The 13,463-nt window shown below is 43.4% G+C and overlaps 1 protein-coding gene across 7 annotated transcripts in view; it reads left to right on the top strand.

Moving 5' to 3' along the window:
• The window catches only part of HERC1 (HECT and RLD domain containing E3 ubiquitin protein ligase family member 1), a 138,138-nt gene that overhangs the window by 15,190 nt on the left and 109,485 nt on the right, over positions 1-13,463 (top strand). For 6 of the 7 annotated variants that reach the window (XM_068958809.1, XM_068958813.1, XM_068958812.1 and 3 more), the window contains exon 1: positions 12,759-12,917. The exons of the other annotated variant lie outside the window; for it this stretch is intronic. The gene's annotated coding sequence lies outside the window, so the exon portion shown is untranslated. Of the gene's footprint in view, positions 1-12,758; positions 12,918-13,463 lie in introns of those variants that run through there. 7 annotated transcript variants of the gene reach the window in all.

Genomic DNA, 13,463 nt, shown 5'->3' with positions numbered 1-13,463 from the left:
CTGGAAGGGAAAAGGAAAATGATAATTTTTAATATTATCCACGCTATTGAACCACTTGAGTTTAACTGAAGGTCATGGATTCTCCCATGCACTTAATTTCCTGAATGGATCATTTTTCTTTCTGTCATTTCCGAAGTCTATAGTTGACAACGCACAGTACAAAGGATAGGCGCATCTAAACTAGGGCAAACCAGCCTCGCTTGCTACTAAACTGGAAAAGAGTTTAATGATATTTTTTATGAATACAGTGCTGATTAGTTAGAAGAAAAAAATCACATCTCAATACAGTACCAAATGTAGCTGTACCAAACAATGTAGCTCATCAGCATTTTCCATGGACTGATGACGAGATGCTATGGTCATTTATCAACTAACATTAAAGGATGTTTCAACTGCCGCAGCTACTTGACCATCTTTCTTCTGTTTTTTAAAGACTAAAAATCTTGGAACAAGACCAAGTATTGCATAACTTCCCTAAAGCATTACATAATGATATCTCAGGCAGTTGGGCAATGCTGGACCTTCTTTCAAACTTGAGGGTTTAAGTACTGTCTTTAATAAAACATCCTTCCAGTAGTGTGGAATTTTGGGGAGCACTGCACAACGCAACATGCTTTCTCAGCTACTTGAGGATATTCTGTACTTCAACAAACTAAACTGAACGAGTCCACATGCACTGTAGGCTACCCTACACTTGGCTTCCAAAAATAAAGAATTTATGAGATTTCACTAATATTTATTTCAATGAGAGTATTTCAGAAATAGGAATGTGAGAGAGAACAAGAAGGTATACGGAGACTAAAAAGGAGGATAAATTATTGAAAGCCTTCATTAGGAAGCGTCTTGTGTTCAATGTCCGTCTGTCTGTACGTACTCAGGATGATGGTGTTAGTGCTGCATAATAGGTAGCACAGGCCTCAAGTTTTATAATTTACTGCAGTGGGCTTCCTCTGGTAGATCTTCACATTTGTTCTCATAGTTGGAGTTCTGTGAAAATTTGTGTTATAATTATGTTATAAATTCTATTTTCAGTCAATGATCAAAACTCTGCAACTGTAGCTTGCAGAACTAGACTCTTCTAGTCTGAATGTGAATGACGTACACCCAGCGACCTAACGGAAACCTAATGTCACACCAATCTCGATGGTGAGGGCTTGAAAAGACCTAAACATTTGCTCAGGTGATACAGCTCAAGGAAGGCATTAAAAGGATGTTTTGAACTGCTGCAACGCTGGAAGAGCTGCAACTAGAAGAGTGGCATTTACTAGGGAAATGTCACCTCATGAGAAGTTATACTGCATGTTTGAGGAAAATAGGTTGGGGGGAGAGTTTTGTTTTTCGCCAAGTTTTTGGAATTTGGGGGGGAAAAAAATCATATCCATACCTGTGAGTTTCTTTATGCACAGAATTATGATTTATTACTAATATGCTAATATTCGATGTATAAAGATGGTGTGCTGAATGCTCAGATCCCATACTAAATGTGTACATCACGCAAAGGCTGTATGGATGGACTCTTCGGCAGGACCCTGCCTCACTGAATAGGGGGCCCTTTGTAGCCCTTTCTGATTAACTAGGCACTGTGCAAAGGACAGGGCTTTCCATTCATCCAGCCAAACAGTTCTCTATAATGAAAGTGCTTTTCATTTCAAAGCACAACTTCAGTTTATTTTGTTTGTTGGGTATTTTTCTTCAAAAATGTTTCTTCAGCTAGAATTCCAGGGTTTTGTTAAAACAAACAGAAATAGGAAACTATTAATAAAGTAACATTCTGTGGAATAGTTAAATTCTGCTCTTTAGGAGAGGACTGAAAGGTCTTTAATTCTGTGTTCTCTGTGGTCAGGTAATTAAGCTGGTTTAGCAGTATCTATCTAGCGTTTCAGACAGTACTTTTAGAGGAAATTCAAAAGTAAGTGTAGGATGCAGTTTTAATCGAATGTGTTGTGTACTCTTGATGTTCATATTGTTGCTACTTAAATAATAAGCCCTATCTTTTATTTTGCAGACGGGGGAGTTTGAGGAGCAAAAATTTATGTACTTGGGATAACTGCCTGTTCTTTGGTTGCCTCTTCTTTTTGAATAATATTCATCTTGCTCTTTATTCACCTTGCTTTTAAATAGTATTTTACCAGCTCCTATCTGTTTTTGTTGTTTTCCTTGTGGAATCTGTGCATTCTTTTAAAATTTTTATTATAATTAGTTTTATGTTTATAGCAACATTTCGAACCAAATACCATACAAAATTCAGATCGCGTTGTATTTGCACGCGGGTTGTGTGAGATCAGACGTCCCGCTGTGACTGTATTCGTCTGCCGGCAGCTGCTGACCTGCACTGACCATGTGCACATTGTTTCAGCTGCTGGTGAGGTCTGTTTTCAGGCGACTGTTTTGAGAATACTGTTTTGAGTCTCTGTTTTGAGACTGTTTTGTGGCTCTGGTTTTAGGACACTGAGTCCTGCAAGCACTTTCTCTGAGATTTCACTCTGAAATGATGGGGGGGGGAAGAGGGGGCTGAGTGGCATAAGCCCCAAAATGAGACAAACTGAGCAGCTTGCCGTTTGAGCACCATCTCCCCTTGTACTGAAAGAAAAACTTGCATGAGAAACAGTTCCCACTGGAGCTTAGGTATAGCTCAGAAATAAGCCTCGGAAACCTGCCTCTCCAGTGCCGGTGGGCCGGGGGACCCCAGGGCGCTGGGCCGCCACCTTGCCCCGCTCTCGGCCGCTGCGCAGCACCCTTGGGCGCTGCATCCCAGCCAGCAGCATCCGCTCCCTCCTCGCGGCCTTTCGGGACCTGAATGACCCCCAGTCATTCCCCAGTCATTTCCTCATTGGCAGGGAGGAAAAATAGGCAGCCTGAGGGAATTAAAAATAACAGTAACAAAAATCTCCAATTCAGTAATCAGCTGAATGCCGAGGCAGGGGGTTGAGGGCAGCGAGGAGGAGGATCGAATGGAGCGTAACCAGCCGTATGTGTTTGCCCCTTAGTGCAGCATTTTGGGCGTGGGGATTAATTATACTAAATTCTGAATGTGTGACGGAGCAAACACTCCTCTTTACAAGAGAAGATACGGTTTAAGAAAGACTAGAGTTTCCCCATTTGCTTGACATATCTACTTAAAAGTCGTTATGCTAGGGTTTTACTGACTTTTTGCATTTTGGAAAAATAGGGAATTTACCAGTATCAGGTCATTTACCAGTATAAGTAGATTGAGACCAACAAGATTACCCCCTAGTCAGCATAGCTGTATTGGTCTTTTACCAACTTGTCAGTTGGCTGAAGTTTTTATTCATATGAGTGTTTCACAGTATAACCATTTTGGCTCATCTCTTTCTAGGTGATATAGGGCCAAATTAGCTATGGCAAAGAAGAAAATCTCTATGGCTTGCTCTGTGATTGCCTGTCCAGTACGTGACTTCATGGCACATACAAATCCAGACATCTGTGAGCAGCTGCTGTGGGTTTGGGCTTAAACCCTCGTATCGGATTGTGGAGACTGGAGCCATGCTCCTGGCTCTGCTCTCAGGTATACCCTGAGACTCCCGAGTAGCCTTGGAAAAGGTGCTTTGTCTGTCCCAGCTTCATTTTTCACTTCTCTGAAATGATGATGTTGATTGTCCCCCATGTGAAAGATTTCTTTCCAGCGTTCATTTGGAGGGTAACCTTTATATTTCCATGTCTGTTTTGTGGCTGGGTACTTTCTGTGCCCAGTAGCAATGTGGTACTGTAGCGGTAAGTGGCACAAGAAGCTCTGTGGGGCAGAGAGAAGCAATGCTTGAACTTCTTTACTGGTTTCTTTCTAATGTGTTTATACATTGGTGGTTTTCTTGTTGTAATAGTAGTCTATTGGGTAAAATGCTCAGCTGGAACGCAACCTGTGCTAAACATGCTGGGGTGAGATAATTGTCTTCTGTACACCTTGCTTTTTCCCCACCTATGGGAAAGATGACTCCTTTGTAAAGCATTTTGAGATCTCAAAGTAAAAGTTGCAGGAGGGTGTTGTTGGTGTTTGTGGTGCTTCCTGGAAAAAAATTAATACAAACATGGGAAAAACAAATGGAATGAGAGGAAATGTGAAAACAATGGGAAGAGAAAAACTGCTTTTAGCTGTACACAGCAGAGTCACTGATTCATGAATGCAGACAGATAATAATTCCTCTTTGTACAGCTTTGAGACAACAGTTAGAATAGAATATTCACTTTCAGTTAAAGACTAGAACAATATCCACGAACTGACAGAGGCCAAAGAAAAATCACAAAAAGAAAATAGAGATCTGGAGGGATAGCTAGGAGGAAAAGAGAAAAATAAACATAGTTTAGTGAAATGATGGACTGGAGCATGAGAATGGAAGCGACAATTGTCAGCAGAGACTTGCAAAAGATAAGGTCAGAAGGAGGAATTTGGGGTGAAAATAGAGTAATTATTTTGGGGAAATCTATCTGAGGAATGATCTTCCAAAGTAAATGGAAGAAGCCATGCTATTATTTTTAATAATGCTGAACAACATAATAGAAAATGCTGTACGGACGAGATGCGCTAGCATCTTTTTCAGGCCTTCAGGTTTCATGTGGCACAGCTACCTGAATGCTGTGTGTAACTTTGTAAGGCTCCCCTCAGAAGTGCCATTTTTATGCATCAGTATTATGGAAAGAAAAATAAAGCAGTCACCAGTATAAAGGGATGCTTCTTTTCCTAGGCTTAATGTTTATTAATGATTTTTTTAAAATCAATTATATGTTCTGATATATACAAAACTAAATCTCTTGCTGAAAGGAATCACACACAGAGGCTTGCATGGCACAATTGTGGTAAAGCACGGTAATAGTTTGCATTTGTGTGAAAAGATGAAAGTAATTTGAAAGCAGGTTACACATCTAACTAGTGGCATTATGCCTATTTCACAGATGAATAAGCAGAAAGGTGGCTTATTCAAGGTCACATGGCATATTAGTGGGGGAAAAAAAAAAAAAAAAGGAACCTTTCTGCTTAACCCAAGCCCTGTAGATAAAGTAATTAAGGTACTATTTTCTGTCTTCCTCCTTATGAAAATATAAACTGAATCAATGCTGTGCTTACAGTTGCATAAACTTTCTTTTTTTTCATAAAATTTTCACCTCTCTAGGATTTTCTCGAAACAAAGCAGAATGCCAGTACTTGCTGCAAACAGCTCGTTTTATTTTGTTACTGAGTCTAGTTTCATATGATGCAATTCTTCGTAAATATTAACTAGTGAAATACTGTGGATACTCCTTTTTGGAACAGCAGTGAATTTACTGTGCATTAAGTTAATGTGTACAGGCACAAAGCTCTTGCGTACTATATTTGTCAGCCCTCCAGTACATCCCTGTGTCCTGCCAAGACTAACCAGTCTGTTTGCTTCTGGTGCTCCAGGGCTGTGATAGCTGGATAACCCCTGTCTGCAAAGGCACAGCTAGTTTCAGACTGTTTGCATCTGCATGCTCCAGTAGCGAGCACAAAGGTGATGTGAAAGATTTGTGCCCTATCTTTGGCACGTTGCTCTACAGAGGTCTCAGTTTGCCTCCCTCGCTGAGTAGGAGAGACTACAGAAAAAACAATTGTAACCAATACTTTTATTTTCCTAATTATATTGCTAAAGGGATATGAATCAGCAGGGATACAACTGCAGCATTGTGCAATGGTGGTTCTTAAAAGAAAGCAGAGGACAAAACTCACTTATAAGGCCCAAAAGGCACCGTGAACAACTGAGAAGAATACAGCTGGGGAGTGGCAATCCTATGGACAGTACTTTGGCCAGTAGCCATTTACTGTTTTTTGCCTTTAAGGTATAATTATTACTATTATGACACAATATTTAAGCTTCACTTTGGCTGTGCGCTGGATCTATCATATTGAGCAGATGTGAATTACTAACCCTTTTGAAGTTCTAGTAAACTTCCTGCTATATATGCTCAAAATGCTGCACACCCATGCATAGATTATTTCAGAATTAGTCTTGCTGTGTGTGAATTTAAATATCATTCAGTTGTCCATGTATAATCCTCTTATTTCCTCCTTTGTATCCTCATTCATTGTCTTCCAGTGCAAATCCCTCCTGTGTTCTTTGGCATGTTTGCTATTTTGGCCTGGCAAGGTCATTTCTGACATGCAGAATAGTGTTTCATCCAGATTGACTTGCAACAGTTTGAAAAAGTTACCAGCTAGCTAAAGAAAGAAAGAAAGATGGTGATGGATGGAACCAGATCCTAAATCTGAGGTTACTCCAGACTGGCCCCTGCTCTGCCTTGTGTGTTGAGATCCAGCAGCAGGACAAGGGAAATGACACAGCCACCTGCAATCCTGAGCTCTGAAAGTGCTGACTTGTGAGGCAGTGATGATTCGTACTGGGGTAAAAGCCAGCTGGCTGTGTGGATGTGGCAATAGGTTACTCTGTAATAAACAGCTGTTAGTATGGCTCACTTAGTATGAACTGGAACTGCCCTACAGAAGAATCATGACTCCAGAATATGAGTCAGAAGATGAAATTAGTGAGTGACACAGATGCATATACATCAGTGCCTCCACACTCGGCGTCCCTGCACCAGCAAAGGCTGTCCTAATAACAGCTCTCCTCATTTACCTTGGATCCACAGGAAAAGAGCTAATGTTGTGATGAGTAACCGATAGAAGACATAGGTGAATGGTGTTTTTAGCCTAGCAATCAATTTTTCTAAACACTTCATAGATTTAAGTAGGCTGGCTACAGTCAGGTTTCTTAGTGTTTGCAACTGCTCCTTCCACACCTGACAAGTGACTGACGTATCCTCCTGCCCTAGTGTCCTCATCGGTTAAATTGCCTCTCTGAAATGCCTGTTATCTTTTGCCTTGTGTAAGTTGTGAATTCTCTGGCCAAGAAACATGTCTTATTTGCCTCTGAGTGAGCCCTCGCAGAGAAATATATAATTGGTGTCAAGATCTTTCTTCACTGAGATGAGTATACAAGACTCTTCCTCTGTATTTCTGAATGTTAAGAGCATTTATTTGGACAAATTTGGGTCCTGGTCTAGTTATATAACTGTGCAGCCAGATCACTGTAATTTCAGTAATGCTCCAAACTGACGAAGCTCTGCCCACACAGACCTAATTGCAGGATGGGGTCACAAGTGGCAGTTTGGTGTCTTCTGTCTAATCAAGGGGCATATGTTCGAAGTTGTTGTTGGTTTAGGGTTTTTCTTTTTGCCCTTAAACCATTTCTTCGCTAGTAGTAATGAAACATCCAATGTCCATTCTTCTACTTGGTGGCCCATTTCTGTATAAAATGATCTCTGAGTCACATCCAAGAACATATAGACTCCTTTCATTGCCATGACAACAACGAGGCATGCCAGCATTAGCAATATCTGCTGGAAAGAAAATGTCAGTAAAAGCAAAACGCAGTTAATTAAGGTATTTCATATATAAATCCAATTTTCTGTAATGATCCCAAATTATCCTGCATTGTGGAGAAGCGGTTAAAAACAAATCCTAGATAAGCAGCATCTTCTAACTCTGAATGTTGGGTCCTATTCTAGGCACTGCATTAGAAAAAAAGATATAACAAAAATAGTAACAATAGCAATGGTCATAGCCTTGGAATAATTTCTGAAATCAGAAGTGAATAGAGTTAAATGTGCATACTGCAAATAAAGAATAGCTTAATAACAGTTCTAAAAAAGAAAGACTTGATGTTAACGTGCACATTGTTCTTTCGTTATCTTACCTTTCTCATTATTGCCTGAGATTAAAAGTACATTTGATGGGATTACAAAACAATATATTTAAAACTGATAAATAATGCAACAACTCGCATAAAATAATAGGAAAGCATTTATGTAAAATAGGTCTTGTGCAGCTGAGTGCTGGAAGAAATTTGCCTTAGTGCAAGTGAAGCTGAGAGGAGGAAAGCCAAGGAAATAGGACTTGAGAGATCTGCAGCCCTCCAGGGACTGTTTCTCGCTTAACAAAGAGGTGGGAGGGCAGAGCTATCAGAGGCAGTATCTACAGCCTCCTTTCTGTGGAGACCTGCACGATTTTCCTGGCCTTCTCCTGGCCTCCCTCTGTGCTTTGGAACGTGTTGCTTTACCTTTTTAATTGGAGTTAAGACTAAGACTGTCTTGAAATAGAAATTGGCTATGAATATCCTGCAGTCAGGGGAATTACCTGCTGATCTCTGGAAATCTGTAGGTTTTGAAGGCTTCGGCTCATGCTTGCTGTGAAGGAGGGGGAGAGGACGAGTGGTGTTGCCCACTGAGGAGCTATGATTCAGGTTTTCCTAGCCTGTGTCTGGGGTTCTCCCATAAAAAGAGTCTTAGCAAATTCTTTTTGTTATTTTTGGTGTGTTAATATGTAGCTGCAGATGGCTGGAAGGCTAATCTTTCCTCTGATGGGTCCTCAGCTTGCCCAAAAGAGACTCAGGAAGCTTCTGAATTTCCAAAGGATGAAAGTGCTACTTTTTCTTGTAATTTAATCATAGTGACTTTCAAATGAGGTGGCTGATTTCTAGTGACAACCACAGGCAATGTGAGGGGAAAATGTAGAGCTTGTTCCCCTTACGGTACTCAGCATTTGACTCCTGAGCTGCCCCCAGGGGGACTTGAGAGAGAAAACCTAAACAAAAATGTGGATGAAGTTTTGGTGTGTCAGGGACACAAGGAAGTTCTCCTGCGTTTAAAAAACAAAACAAAACCCACCAATAAACAGTTACAAACTTTTGTGGGTTTATTCTTCTGTAGGGAGCTTACGGAAGGAGTTTATCTGCAGGGATTGCAATCAGAAGTCTTTTATTTTCAAAGGCTGCAACTCATACTAGGTTTTCTTACTGTGCTGTAGTCTAGGATGCTGTTGGCTTCATCCAGGTTCTTGGGAATTTTAAAATTCTTGTCGGCTTTGTACTGGGAGATGGAATAGGCCTTTTCATCCTACAGCACTTGCCATCCTTGGGTTTCTTCAGGCTGGGAAGGTCCTGAGTGCCAGTGAGCTGAAAGTGGAGACAGTAACTCTGGCATATGCCAGCAAGTGGCGGCTCCAGCTCTAAAAGAGCCCTCCTCGATTCCCTCAGAAACTGACAAAGTCGCTTGACTTCTAGACGCTGAGACTCACCCAGTATTGCTGTAGTTTCATGATGTCACTACACTTACCACTGTTGCTTTTAAATGATGGATTTAAAGTTTTTTTTCCAGGGTAGAGGGAGGGTGGAGGGAGAAGCTATGTGTGATCCTCCTTAAGGGTAAGCCAATGATTACAGCCTGAGAGAATCTAAACCCAAGATGGTACATGCCCATCTTGCTCATCCCTCTCTTTGCCTGACCATAGACCATTTTGCATTTGCATTTACGAGTCTGTATATTCATCAGCCCCAAAGAGTTAAACAGAAAAGATAAAATGCAGAGTTTCAAAGAGACTTTTCAGCATGCAATCCATGTGTCACAACATGCATGAAATGACTACAAGATCTAACTTGAGTAGTGGCAAAAGTGGTGCTAAAGACATTTTAAGACACATTCAAGTTGTTCAATGGGTTCATCATAGGCAGAAAGAGGGGAGGCATCTTTGCTAAAGGTTTGTTAGACAGCCAGCTGGGTGTTCAACATATTTTTACCAAACATTAGAGAAGAGAGAAACAAGTTTTCATAGATGCTGCTTTTAGCAGAGAGGTACTGTGGTCATTGGCAGGTGGTATTCTTCCTGAGTTTGAACCAGTCTAGAAGGTCCCAAACGTGAAACCCTTCACAGGCATATCGTGTCTATTGCAGTTATTTCCAAGCCCTACGTTTACATATTTAAGTGTTGTTTTGATAGCACTCAGCTAACACTGAGAATACTGAGACTGTTAGGGGAAGTATTATGCCATTAAAAAGAAAAAATTGCTAGCTAGGATGAACTAGAATATAAAGTACTTGCACTGTCACTGAAGAATGTGAAGAAATAAAATGATGAGTAAAAAAAATTATCATTTTAAAGCAATGCAACACAGGTTGCAACTAGGTTTTCCTAGTTTGAATGAACACATTGCTTCTCTATCAAGATTACTTTTAAAAATACGTTACTACCTAATACACTACCTTCATATAAGAATTCAAAAAGAAAAATTGCAATGATCCTTTGGAAAGCTGGCAACACTCTATGGGATGAAACCCTTGCATATCAAAGTGGATTTATCCTCCCCTCCTCCTCCTCCTCCTTGCCCTTACTTGGATCAGGCTATTTTACAGTAGTAATGATCATAACTTAGATGACAAAGACTTTTCCAGGCATCTAATGGAATTAGGTAATTAGAGTACAAGAGTCTATACTGTAGTCATCATGTATGTTTATATATATTCCAAAATGATAGGAAGATCTTGAATTTAAAATACTCTAATGTTAATTTTCTTCCTTGATTTTTCGTGTGTTGCCTGCGCCTCTGGTCCCAGTCTGGAGATTGGCTGCATCATTTCTCCTGTAACACTTTAGAGTCTGAAATCAATGAGCCTCTGTGGAAACAGAAGGATGCATCCACGTACAGTCAGTTTGCAAGATGAAAGTCAGACTCTCAATATTGCAAGATGGTTGAGGGGCTGTATAAGGTATTTGACAAACAAAACCAGTAAACCTTAGAGGTTTACCGACTTGATATGTAAGTTTACATACTCTAAACATATTAAGGATTAGTGAACCTAAGAAATTCCTTGAGAGTTAGTTGTACAGCGCTTGGTTGTTGTTGGAGTCTGCAAACCATAAAAACCTGCAGTTAATGATAAGGTTTGTCTTCATGCTGTAGTTAACATAAGTATGTGGGTGTGGGGCATGTTAGCGTGTTGAAGAGTACTGCTTAGTGTGTGTGCTGCTTCTGCTTTCTGTTTTATGGAACGGCAGATCGGCTCAGACGTAGTTAAAAGAGCATTTCTGAGTTTGATGTCTTTTGATGTGTTTGTTGAAATTTTTAGGTCTATTCCTGACGCAGAAATACCTGGCATATTTTAAAAATGTTTTAAAATGTATTTTTATGATCTCTCCCCCTTTTTTGGAGATGTTTCATTGTAAAGGTCTTCTTAAAGGAGAGAAACTGCTGATTCATAGCAGAGTTTGAATACGGCTTTAGACAAAAGATTAGCCAGTGCATTTAAGGGTACAAAACTAAAGGAACTGCAGACGTCTGTCTCAAAAAGTAATGAGTTGTTGTTGCTGTTTTTTACCATTGTTCTGTGGGGTGATATTTCGTGGATAAGTTTGCTAAGAGACTTGTTTTGGTCTGGGCTTTTGGCTTGGGTGGCTCAAAGACTTGTGTTTTTGGAGGAAGGCATTTGAGTTTTATTCTGCTGCAGTCAAAGAGTTAATGAATCTGTGAGTAGCCTTTTAAGGGGGATAGGAGAAAAAGCCATGAACTGCTGGGACCTACCTCCAAAGCTGCCAGTGTTTGAGCTAATTTTGTCTGAGACTTGTGTTAACAGCCCCTCCAGGGAACTGAAGTCTACCCTCAGTAAACACTCCTGCGGGTAGGTGCTTCGGGCCGAGAGGGGTGCTTAAACTGACTGAGGAGAGGAGCAGTAAAGCTGCGTTGTATGGCAGGGGTGTGAGAGTGGGAGCACCGGGTCACCCCTGCCATGTGGCAAGCGCAAGCCTATAGTAATGATTTTCCAGATACTCTATGCTGTTTTTGAACCAGAGGAGATGTCTTAGTTTTTGGTACTTTGTGTTAAATTTTTTCCATGTTTTATTCCAGTCCTTTTTTGATCTCATGTAAGTTTTTGCTATTTATGGTGTCCTGCAGCAAGGTGTTCTATAGCTTAAGGATGTATATTTGAAGAAACAGTCTTTTGCTTGTGAAATTTAATCTTTACTGGTTCCACTTGTTATCCTCTAGCCCTTTTATTGGAAGAGACAGTAAATAATTGTTCTCCATTCACCTATTTCATGTCATTATCGTTTTGTAAACTTCCATCATATTTCTCCTTTAGGCTGCTGTAGCCAAATTTATGCAATTGCTCCCTGTACAAGAGTCTTTCTGTTGCTTGTCAGTTTTCCTATCGACTTAAATGACCATCAGTAACAAGGCGTACTAATTCCCTCATGGCCTCAAAGCCTTGTATGAAACTTAACCAGTTTATGTGGGCGTAAGGAAAGCTCCTTGTTAGTTTGCTTCTTGCGGAGGTGGCCTTGCTGAGCTCTCTTGGTGACTGCTGCAGCCCCCGTCTTGACCTGCCGTTCAGCCTTGGTAGCGTACTCTTCCCACGCAGACCTAGAATTTCAGTCCGCAGCGCCGCTCTCCCTTGTTGCTGTTATCCTGCTGGTTTTGTGTGAGCCAAAGCTTTATTTTTAGGTACGCTACCGCTCCCCGACCGACGTGGCCTGCCTTGCCTTCCCGCGTGCTTTCCGTCCTGCTGTCCAACTGATGCTCTCCGTTGTCTTTCCAGAGCCCTTATCACATCGACAGCCTCGTTTAAATTTAGGTATTTCATTCCTCCAGCTTGTTTCTTAGACTATTTGCCTTTATGTAAAACCTTTTCCTCAGGCTTTACAGAAACGAACCCCCGAGTAACGTCTGTCACCGCGGGTGCCAGCGGCCGCCCGGGGCTGCGCGGCGCGCCGGGCCCCATGCCCGCCTCCCCCACGGCTCTGGCCCCGCTGTCGCCGGCGGCCGCTCCGCCGGCCCGGTCCGCGGCGGCCCCTCGCCCCAGGGCCGGTCCGCGCGCCCGCGGGGGCGGCGGCGGGGGCGGGGAGCGGCCGGCGCCTCGCGAGACTTGCGCCGTAGCCCCGCGAGATCTCGCCGCCTCGCGCCCTCCCTCCCCTCGCGCGTCATGTTTTCTCTTTGACAAGCCGCCGTTGCCGCTGCGGCAGAGAGGACGCGGCTGCCGGCGAGGGCTCGCCGCTTGCCCCGGCCCCGCTGCAGACCCAACCCGGACCAGCGTCCGCCGCCGCCGCCGCCTCCCCCCGCCGCCCGGTAAGCGCCCGGGGGCGCGGGGCGGGCGGGCGCGGCCGCCGGCGGGAGGCCCGAGCGCGGCGCGGCGCGGCGCGGCGCGGGGGGGGGAGGGGGGGGTTCTCCTCAGCGCCGCTCCGCACCCAAACAAACCGCCGCCCGCGGCCCGCGCGCCCGCCGCGCCCCGCCCCCGCGCGGCGCTGGCTGCGCTGCGGGGCGGCCGCGCCCCCCCCACCCGTCCCCCCCCCGCGCGCCGTGGGCGGCCGGGCAGGGGGAAGGCGCAGGCGGCGGTGGAGGGGAGGGGGCGGCAGGTGGGGCCGCGCGGGTGCGAGAACCGGGCGGGGGCCCTGGGAGGCAGCATAAAGTGTTTGGGGATAAAAAAACAATCTTTGTTAGACTTCGGGTGAGACCCTCGGAGCCTGGGCTGCCCCCCTTGAGCCCCGTGAAGGCCGTGGGGTGGTACGTGCATCTCTGGCTGCGCGCGTCCTAGGTGGCTCCGGCCGGTGGCACAAAATTCTAGCTGAAATTTGTCATGTGGGCTTTTATCGACTGAGTGTGTGACCTTAGGTG

This window comes from Struthio camelus, chromosome 12, assembly GCF_040807025.1.
Source record: "Struthio camelus isolate bStrCam1 chromosome 12, bStrCam1.hap1, whole genome shotgun sequence".
NCBI classification, from domain to species: domain Eukaryota; kingdom Metazoa; phylum Chordata; class Aves; order Struthioniformes; family Struthionidae; genus Struthio; species Struthio camelus.
Note: the sequence above shows the minus strand (reverse complement) of the source record. Positions and strands in the feature narration are given on the sequence as shown.